Genomic DNA, 11,203 nt, shown 5'->3' with positions numbered 1-11,203 from the left:
TAACTCTTTTAGAATCTAATTTGTTTCCTAATTTATTTTTAGAAATTTTGTTTAGAAACTAACCTTCCTATTTTGTAGGCCTTTAAGATAGAAATTTCTAATTCGGTAAGCTCCTTCCCTACTTTCTATTTTACAATTCTCTTTTAGTAATTTACTTTCTAGTTTAGGACTCTCCTAATTTATTTTAGAAATTTTCATTTTCTTTTAGGAATTCTTTCTTTTAGAAGCTAGTTCACTTCTATCCTTCTTTTAAAGGATTTGTTCTTCTCTTTTTAAAAAATCTAACTCTAACTTATTTTTGTTTTATTTTGCAGGTTTTTAACTTAGGACTCCAATTTGGTAATTTCTTTCCAACTCTCTCTTTCTTTCTAGATTTTCTTTTCCTTTCTTAGGATTAGGTTTTTAATTGAGGGCTGCGAGTGTTTTCATGCCCAAGTGGGCCCGTGACAACACTCGACGTCTCTTGACTGAAGGAGGATTGGTTGAGGGGTTGACTATCCATCGCAGGACTAGACACCGCTCGAAATCCCCTGAGTTAATTGAAGTTATAGCTGAAGACCAACCTCCTCTACTTCCACCCAGGGTGGAGGATACCCAAGATGAGAACGAGGTGCATCAGGCACCCCCGCCTCGTACTTTACGAGATTATCTACAACCGGCGGGAGTGAGTATGCCCTCATGCATGATTTTTCCTGAAAACACAGGACAAATGGACATCAAGCCAGGAGTTATCCAACTCCTTCCCAAATTCCATGGACTTGAATCAGAGAGTCCATATTTACATTTGAAAGAGTTCGATGAGATTATAGCTACATTATGTTTTCCTAATGTATCTGAGGATACAATTAGGCTGAAACTCTTTCCTTTTTCCTTAAAAGAGAAAGCTAAGACGTGATTACATTCACTGCGTCCTAGATCCATTGGCACATGGAACGACATGCAGAGGGAATTCATAAAAAAATTCTTTCTACATCATAAAACGATTATCCTCAGAAAAGCAATAATGAACTTTGCCCAAAAGGAAGATGAAACATTCTTCCAATGTTGGGAAAGGTTCAAAGATTTGGTCAATTCATGCCCACAACACGGATTTGAAACGTGGTGCATTACAATTTTTTTCTACGATGGACTAACATCTTCCATGCGCCAAATGGTCGAGACAATGTATAATGGAGAGTTCATTAATAAAGATGTCGACGAGGTATGGGATTACCTCAATAGTCTCGCTGAAAAAACACAATCATGGGACTATTACCCAATGGCGAACACCACGTCTAGGCCAACTCAATTAAAGGAGAAAGGTGGATTATATCTCTTGAAAGAAGAGGATGATCTCAAGTGTAAAGTGACTACGCTCATAAGGAAAGTTGAGGCCATGGAAGGAAAGAAGGATAAGGTCAATGAAATTGTTTGCGGCATCTGTGATTGCAACATTCACACAACTGAAAACTGTCCTACAATACCTGCCTTTCGAGGAGTGTTGAATGAACAAGCCAATGCCGTAAATAACTATCAAAGACCTTTTACTGGACTTAACTCCAATACATATAACCCTGGCTGGAAAAATCATCCAAACTTGAGTTGGAGGAATGGACAAACGGCTACTCCTCCAGGTTTCTTCAATCAAAATTCAAATCAAGTGAAACCTCAAGAGGAACCGGTTCAAAATCCCATACAAGAGCTAGCTCAGGCAATGCGGGGAATTACAGATTTTATGCAAAAGATAGATTCTCGTATGACGGTTATAGAAAAGGGGATACTTCCTGCACAACCTCTCTCCAATCTTAAACCGCAGTACGAGATTAATGATTCCAGCTCTTCAAATCAGATGGGGCATGCTAAATCCATCACCACTCTTAGGAGTGGGAAGATCATTGATAAAACTCTTCCGGTTAGGCCTGAAAAGCCTCAAGAACCAGAAGAGGACAACAATGATGGATCCAGTGATGCCCCACAAAAAGTAGAACCGGAACTTCTAGAGAAGCCAGATTGCTCCATTCCCCAACGGTTGGTTTCACCAAAACCTCTCTCTAACTCTCAGGATATCCTAGAGGTGTTGAAACAAGTGAAAGTCAACATTCCTCTACTTGATGTCGTTAAACAGATACCTTCATATGCCAAATTCCTGAAAGACTTATGCACGACCAAACGACGGAAAATTATTCAAAAGAAAATCTTCTTGACTGAGAAAGTGAGTGCTATCCTAAAGCAAGACGTGCCACAGAAATTCAAAGATCCCGTTAGCCCAACCATATCATGTGTAATCGGGAACCATCGAATTGATCACGCACTTCTTGACTTAGGAGCAAGCGTCAATCTGATTCCCTACTCGGTATACAAACAGTTAGGTTTGGGTGAATTAAAACCCACCCTAACCACACTACAACTTGTTGATCGCTCTGTTCGTGTACCAAGAGGGATAATTGAGGATGTGTTAGTCCAGGTCGATAGATTTTACTACCCTATAGATTTTATCATCCTGGACATCGAACCCATCAATAACATGAGCACTCAGATTCCCGTCATTCTTGGTCGCCCATTCCTCGCCACGTCAAATGCAATTATCAATTGCAGGAATGGTATCATGACTATGTCTTTTGGAAATTTGACATTGGAGTCAAACATTTTTTTCAATAACGGCAGCAACTCAGAGGATGATGACGATTTCCACGACATTAACATGATTGACTCTTTCGTGGAAGATACGACACCGCTGACCTTATCCTCCGACCATCTGGAGACGTGCCTGGCCCACTCCCATGATTTTGATGATGACATGATTAGGGAGACGTGCGCCTTGCTTGATACTGCACCGGTACTTGAAGTTAACCGGTGGAGGCCACAATTTGAAGAATTACCACAAACCGATGTAGTGCCTCTACCATCTAACCTCAAGCCGCCGAAGCTTGACCTAAAACCTTTGCCCTTTGATTTGAAATATGCCTATTTAGGTCAAGATGAGACATACCCGGTGGTGATCTCTGCCCACCTGGAGAAAGAACAGGAGAGTATGCTCATATCTACTCTCATTGAGCATAAAGGAGCCCTGGGATGGACGATAGCGGACCTCAAGGGAATCGATCCCTCGATTTGTACTCACCGCATATATCTTGAGGATAATGCAAAAACCGCTCGGCAACCACAACGTAGACTAAATCCAAACATAAAGGAAGTGGTTAGGGCCAAGGTTCTTAAACTATTGGATGTGGGTATCATATACCCTATATCTGATAGTTAATGGGTGAGTCCAACTCAAGTGGTCCCTAAGAAGTCCGGAATCACCATCGTAGCCAATGCTAATAATGAACTCGTGCCAACTAGAATCACTACTGGTTGGAGAATGTGCATTAACTACAGGAAGTTGAATACCGTCACGAGGAAAGACCACTTTCCTTTACCATTCATTGATCAGATCCTAGAAAGGTTAGCTGGTCATTCCTACTACAGTTTCCTTGACGGGTATTCAGGTTACAACCAAATAAAGATAGCCCCTGAAGACCAGGAAAAGACCACATTTACATGTCCCTACGACACCTTTGCTTATCGAAGGATGCCATTCGGACTATGTAATGCCCCTGCCACCTTTCAGTGTTGTATGCTTAGTATCTTTTCTGATATGGTAGGGCAATATCTAGAGGTCTTCATGGACGATTTTTCTGTTTATGGTCCAACTTTCAACAAGTGCTTGGAAAGTCTTAAATGTGTGTTGAAAAGATGTGAAGAAAAGAACTTGGTACTTAATTGGGAGAAGTGTCATTTCATGGTTCAGAAGGGAATTGTCCTTGGGCATATCATCTCGTCCAAAGGAATCGAGGTAGATAAGGCAAAAATCGATCTTATCTCTAACCTACCTCCACCCAAGAACATCAGAGACGTGCGATCCTTCTTAGGACACGCAGGATTTTACAGGCGATTCATAAAAGACTTTAGTCTCCTCTCTCGTCCTTTATGTAATCTTCTTCAAAAGGATGCTCCGTACGAGTGGACTGAGCAATGCCAGGAAGCTTTCACCAAGCTTAAGGGCACGTTAACCACTGCACCTATCATGCAGCCACCCGACTGGAGCCTTCCTTTTGAGCTTATGTGCGACGCTTCTGATTATGCTCTTGGGGCGGTCCTAGGCCAGAGAAAAGATAAGAGGCCCTACGTCATTCATTACGCAAGTAGAACTTTAAATTCTGCCCAGGTGAACTACTCGACTACGGAAAAGGAACTCTTAGCTGTAGTGTTCGCCTTGGACAAATTTAGGTCCTACTTGATCGGATCCAAAATCATTATCTACACAGATCATGCGGCACTTAAGTATCTTCTTTCTAAGAATGATTCTAAGCCCCGTTTGATACGATGGATCCTTCTACTCTAAGAATTTGATTTGGAAATTAAAGATAAAAAGGGAGTAGAGAACGTAGTGGCCGATCACCTTTCTCGCCTTAATACCTCTGAGTCTCTTGAGACGACTCATATCAATGACATGTTCCCTGATGAACAACTGTTCAGAGTCTCCCATTCACCTTGGTTTGCTGATATTGCTAATTATCTTGCTACAGGAGCCATACCGACATAGTGGACTGTGCAAGATAAGAAGAAATTTTTCACCGAGGTGCGCAACTTTTTCTGGGATGATCCTTATTTATTTAAATATTGCCCAGACCAAATTTTAAGGAGATGTGTACCAGACGATGAGCATCAGAGCGTCATCTCCTTCTGTCACTCAGAGGCCTGTGGTGGTCACTTTTCTGCTAAAAAGACCACAGCCAAGATTCTGCAGTGTGGCTTTTACTGGCCCACTATGTTTAGGGACACTCATGAGTTTTGCAAAGCTTGTGAGCGTTGTCAGAAATTGGGAGCATTGTCCCGTCGAAATATGATGCCTTTGAATCCCATTCTTATCATTGAAGCATTTGATTGCTGGGGCATTGATTTCATGAGACCATTCCCCTAATCGTTTGGAAATCTGTATATTTTGCTCGCCGTGGATTATGTCACTAAATGGGTCGAAGCGATTCCGTGTCAAAAGAATGACCATCGCACGGTCATTAAATTCTTAAAAGAAAACATTCTTTCTCGATTCGGAATACCTCGAGCCATCATTAGTGATGGGGGCTCACACTTTTGTAATAAATCATTTGAGAGCTTAATGAAGAAATACGGTATCTCTCATAAGGTGAGCACCCCATACCACCCACAGACAAGTGGGCAGGTTGAGTATCCAATAGGGAAATTAAACACATTTTGGAGAAAACGGTTAACCCTGACCGTAAGGATTGGTCAATCCGATTGACCGATGCCTTATGGGCATACCGCACTGCCTTTAAAACCCCTATTGGAATGTCTCCCTTTAGACTTGTCTATGGGAAAGCTTGTCACTTGCCTGTGGAGCTGGAACATAAAGCGTACTGGGCGATCAAAAATCTTAATTTCAATCTGGACAACGCTAGCTCGCTACGCAAACTTCAATTGAATGAACTTGAGGAAATCCGGAATGATGCGTATGATAATTCAAGAATTTACAAGGACAAGATGAAAGCATTTCATGACCAACACATTTTGCGAAAATCATTCACGCCTGGTCAGAAGGTCCTTTTGTACAATTCTCGATTACATCTCTTTCCGGGTAAGCTTCGATCTCGTTGGACCGGCCCTTACATTGTTGTCACTGTTTTTCCGCATGGGGCCGTTGAGATAAGAGATCCCGACAATGGCAAGGAGTTTAAAGTCAATGGACATCGATTGAAACCATTTGTCGAGAAATTTGATTCAGAGGACATGTCCATGCCTCTGACTGATCCTGTTTACCAGGATTGATCTCCTAGTCTGATGGAGGTATAGGTAGGTTTATCGCTTTCATAGGACTAGGGTAGTTGCTTTATTTGTCTGGCTGAAGACAGTAAACTTAGCGCTCCTGGGAGGCAGCCCAGCTCTTCATTTCATTTCGTTTATATCATTAGTTAGTTCAATGTTTGTGGGTAACATTACTATAAACCCTCACGAGACTACAACTCGTCCACTAGGGATAACCTAGGGGTTTAAAGGCTTGTTGCATACGCTAAATGCAATCGAGAGCACCTACGAAAGTGGTGTAGGTAGGATTTCATTTTTGTTATTTTTTATTATTATTTTATTTGGTTTCTCTCTTGTGCTGACCCGCTCTTACGTAGATATCTTTGGAAAGCCTCTTGATTCTTTCGTCCAGGTACTATCTTTCCATCACTCCTATTTTTCCGTTGTCTCATGTGCATTGCATGTCTATTTCTTTTTACATTGAGGACAATGTAGATTTTTGGTTGGGGGTGGGAGATTAGGTTTCCTAATCAGTGTTTTCTCGGTCCTGAGCAAAAGTTGTGAAAATTTTTAATTTTTCAGGATTTCTGATGAATTCAAAGTGATTTTGATGGCCATCTAGGGCACTTAGAATTTCAAAATGCGTGATGTTGGTACTTCATGACTCTTGGATTCAGTTATCTATTAAATTTCACAGCTAAGTTTGAATTGTTAATCCATTATTAGAATTTGTAAATATTGATTGAGTCATGAATTCGCAAGACACATCTCGCTTGCATGTTAAGGTTTCAGTCTGATATTGAAGGATTAACGTGGTAATCACTAAGCATGAACAGAACCGGCTTGAGAAAATTAAAAGGATTGGGTGAACAGTCTTTACCATAGGTTTGCTCCCTATAAGTGAGGATTCGATTCCCCATGAATGATATGTGAAAAAGTTGGGTGTACAGTCTTTACCTTAGGTTTGCTCCCTGTAGGTGAGGATTTGATCCCTCTTCTTGGCGTTACTTCTAATGAAAAAAAAAAAAAAATCATCAAAAATTAAAAGAATAAAAAGATAGGTGTAAGCCAAGTTGGGTTATCGTGATTTCTCTTATTTGTTACCAATGATATCCTTAAATATCAAGGTGAATCTTAATGTTGACAAGTCGAGATTGGACTATACATCCATGGAATTCAATAATTAGAATTATTCTAATTGATGGACTAATATTTTGAACTTGATTATGAAGTTTACCGTGAGCTTGATTTCAGGAAAAAGTAATGCCAACATTCATGAAACTTAGAATTCGAGTATCTGAACTATTTTTCATAAATCTCTTGAGTTGTAGAAATTATCCTGTAATTCTCAATTTATTTTTCGCATACTTTGCTCGGGACTAGCAAAATGCTGGTTGGGGGTTGTGTTGAGGGTCAAATATTGCATATCAGACCCAGTTATTGCCTGGATTTATGAACATGGTACCGTTTAATAAGCACATTTTAATCATGTTTGTGATGCAGAGCGTATTCACGAGCCTGGACTGGAAAAGGTACTAAAAGCATGGATTTAACGGTCTGAAATCACTAGGGCAAGCGACGGACCCCAGGAGACCAAGATCGATGGATGTGCATGCTAGGGATCCAAGAAAATTGAGGAACTGAAGCTCAAGTGGTCTGAAAAGTGTCCAGAATGCAAGATTATAGGGTTCCCACCATCCGATCAGTTCGAAACTCCATATATGGCCTGAAGACCACAAATCAACTGTACATGACGGATTTCAACCCTCAGATCCCTCCGGAAGTGGCCCAACGAACAGATCAGCCCCTTTAATCCTGATTTGGGGCCCGCCTGATACCTAGATATGCTCCAATTATGGTCCCAACTATTAAAATGATCTGAGAAAAGAGATGGATGGAACGGATTTCTCACAACCATCACAATGGAGCCACATGTACATCGCACGAACACAAGTGCATGCGCACTCAGCGTACACTGGACCGAGATTCTCCGTCAAAGTCGGATTTGACCGACTCCTTACGCAAAACGGCAAGTGCCGTTACAGTGAAGATCCGCACCAACGTCAGTTCTGCTTGTGGGCCCCACACATCATGCATAGCATCAATCGGGACCGTCCATTGTGTGCGTAGGTGGGGTATTTACCTCACCAAGGCGGCCTTTTGAGACCATGTGAAATGTTGCAGAATCCTAACCGTTAAAGGCACGATAGACGGTGGAAGAGAAACTCGGTGGACCACATCAACGGACGGCCAAAAACCTTCCGTTCCCGACCGAAATTCCGATAGCAATCTAGTGGACGGCTTGGATTTTCATTTGAATCTGAGTATGGACCCCACCAGCGTCACAGCGTAATGAAAACGTGGTCCCTGTTTTCGCGTCCGGGCGCAAGCCGACTTTTGCGGGCTGTTGCACGATTTCGGTGTCGATCAAAACCATAATTTGGACCATCCAGATGATAGGTAAGGGGATTTTGTCTGTCCCCATGCTGACAGATGGGATCGAAAGTGAATCAGTGGACAACAATCAGCATCCGATCGTCCCTGTGTAAAAACAGGATGCGCAGGAATGAAATCCAACTCCTGGTTGGAATATGACTTGTGCGAATTCTCTTTATAAATAACACCTCTCCATTCGACTGAGGGGGTATCCTGGCGTATGTGGAAGAAGGAAGAGGAGGACTTGAGCTTGATTGGCGGAAGGGCTTGGACGAAGGAAGAGAAACAGAGAGAGAAGGGTGAGCAGGAGCAAGGAAGAAAGAAAGAGGAGATCAAGCTGGAGCCGTGGGCTGCTGGATCACGAGCAGGGTTGCGGTCTCGGCTTTGAAGAAAGAGGAGAAAACGTGGAGGTGGCTTGGGCTGCTGGAATGTGCAAACACTAAGGGTTTTCTTCTTTCCTTTTCTTTGTGTTCCGTTTTTTTCTTTTCACTTGTATTAGTTTCAGGTCATTCATGTGTGGCTAATCCTCTTAGCTAGGGCTAAGAGGTGAAGCCTGTAGCGAGATGGGAGAGTCTAATTCTATGCAGTTAATTTAAATTTCTGAACTGAGTTTAAGTTGATTATTCAAGGAATAGTTTTCTTAGTCTTTAATGGTCTGTTGTGACTGAAATTACAATGGGTTTGCCATGGCTTTGAATATTTCTTCCCCTTTTTATGTTTATGAAGTCAGGAAGCCCTGTTGTTCATCATTGTTCCATGGGCATGGTAGGATGACAGTACCTTTCCTGATCTTCATACGTTGTTGGTTGGTTGATAATTAGTTTAATTCTGTTGTTTACTTTGTCTCCTGGGCATGGTTTGATGATGGAATCCATTCTAATTCATATACCTTTCATCTCTTGAAAATCAGATCAAGTAAGTTCAGTTTGAATTCCATAATCCTTGATGCAGGCATAAGATCTCCCTGATCTCTACAAGTGGATCCTCTGAATCCCTAGTTTCCTTCCTCTGAATTACTTAAGTTTTAGATAATTATTCTACAATTATTTCCTAAATTCTATTTGATTGAGATCACATCTTAGTCTATTTCTATTTCTACTTGGTTTCAGATAACGTACAGGTTTCAGTCCCTGTGGATTCGACCTCGGTCTTACCGAGTTTATTACTACATCACAACCCTATACTTGGGGAGTGAACAAAAGGGTAATTCTCGATCGTGGTCCAAATTGAAAGGAAATGACGAGATTTGGAAGGTTCTCAATGGAGCTATCCCGGTGGATGCGGCTGTCCAGAATAGGGGCGTCCATCTCATGTCCAGATGTGAATGCTGCAGTTCTGACTCCTCTAGTGGTTCAGCAATTGAGACCATACATCGCCTGTTTCTCGAAGGTGATATGGCTAAAGTAGCCTGGCTATGATTAGGCAACAAATTTGGCATTAGCGTCCACTCTTCTGTGTCGGTGAAAGCGAGGCTGTCTCAATGGTGGGGTGCCATGTTAGGTGGGGTCCATCTCGCATCCACTTTGCCATTCCCAGTGTAATCCTCTGGGAGCTTTGGAAAGCTAGGAATGCCGCTCGTTTTGAAAATGTTCGTCCCTCCGTCAATAAGATCGTAAACCATATCAGGTGGTGGGTAGCTTGCCTTTGTTGTGACTGTCCTAGAGACTGCTCAGTGGGCTATAGGCACGCGTCATCTGCGGTGCACCCCTGCTCAGCCCTCGGCCCTTTTCTTGCTAGGTGCGAGTTGGATGAAAAAATCCAGGTTCGCTGAAGTGGTAAAATGGATAAGACCATGCTATAATTGAGTCAAAATAAATGTCGATGGTTCTTCTAGGAACAACCTAGGTGCGGCTGGAGGAGGCGGCATTTACAGAGGAGAGAAGGGCCATTTCTTATTCACCTTCTCAGTGGGCTATGATTTAGGATCCAGTTCCTATGCGGAGCTTCGTGCGGTGTATGAGGGCTTATCCATGTGCTTCTCTATGGGCTTCAAGCAAGTTATTATAGAATCGGACTCCTTGCAAGTCGTGAAAGCCCTTAATGGGCTAAGTCATCCAGGTTGGAGATGGAGTTATTGGCTTTAATGGATTTTTTACTTGAAGGATAGAGGGCGAATCGAGTTCACTCACATCTGCAGGGAAGGAAATGCCCCTGCCGACGTTTTGGCCCGTCATGGGAGCGAAACTCAGCTTTCTACTTTTTTTGTCTCGCTTGCTGACTTCCCTCCCCAAATCCGAGGTCTTCTTTTTCTTGATAAATTGGGGCTGGGGGCGATTAGAGAGGTTAAATAGTGGTTGGGGTTTGTCATTTTTTGTTTATGAGTTTTTCTTTTATGATATGATAGGCTTCCCCGAGTCCTTTTTTTTCTGGGAAACCCCGAATTCAGGCCTTTTGTAATCCTTTTCACATTAAATGAAATCTTGATTCCAACAAAAAAATGGATGGAACATAGGATGGCGAATGGCCCCACGTTTAATGGAAAAAACAAAAACCCATGTAGCTAGGGTGCTTATGTGGTTCCCATGCCCAGTGTACGGTCTTCATAATCTGAAGATACCAACTGGGAGCCAAGAAATGGAGTGGGGCAGTTGAATTACATGGACAGATTAACGTTGCTTCAACTAAACGAGCCTAAATTAATTACAGAACATTCAAATATGTAGCGTTATTTATTTTATTAGCTTGACACTCAAAACCAAAGTCTTTTTTTTTTCTTTTTTAATTCTTAGTATAATGTTACATTCGTTTTCCATTTAATCACGGGAAGCTTTTGACATCTCCATTAAATATTTAATCCATCGGTGATCTGATGTAGAGCGGGGTTGTGGACACTTTCATGCCCAACATGGATCAGAGAAGGCCCATTCAGAGTCAGAAGTCATCAAGATTGTTAGAACCTTAAAACAAGTATATCTCGCAAACCGGAATGAGTTACTTGACATACCATATATGATTTTGGGGTAGGACAAGCTACTTTATCTAACCA

At 42.0% G+C, this 11,203-nt stretch overlaps 1 non-coding gene across 1 annotated transcript; it reads right to left on the bottom strand.

The window, feature by feature from the left end:
* Nucleotides 1–985: 985 nt before the first annotated feature.
* Nucleotides 986–1,092, bottom strand: LOC131254676 (small nucleolar RNA R71). The gene has a single exon (XR_009175797.1). It is a non-coding gene; the product is annotated as a small nucleolar RNA R71 (small nucleolar RNA).
* Nucleotides 1,093–11,203: the final 10,111 nt, after the last annotated feature.

The sequence above is a fragment of the Magnolia sinica genome, chromosome 8 (assembly GCF_029962835.1).
Source record: "Magnolia sinica isolate HGM2019 chromosome 8, MsV1, whole genome shotgun sequence".
In the NCBI taxonomy this organism is placed as follows: Eukaryota; Viridiplantae; Streptophyta; class Magnoliopsida; order Magnoliales; family Magnoliaceae; genus Magnolia; species Magnolia sinica.
Note: the sequence above shows the minus strand (reverse complement) of the source record. Positions and strands in the feature narration are given on the sequence as shown.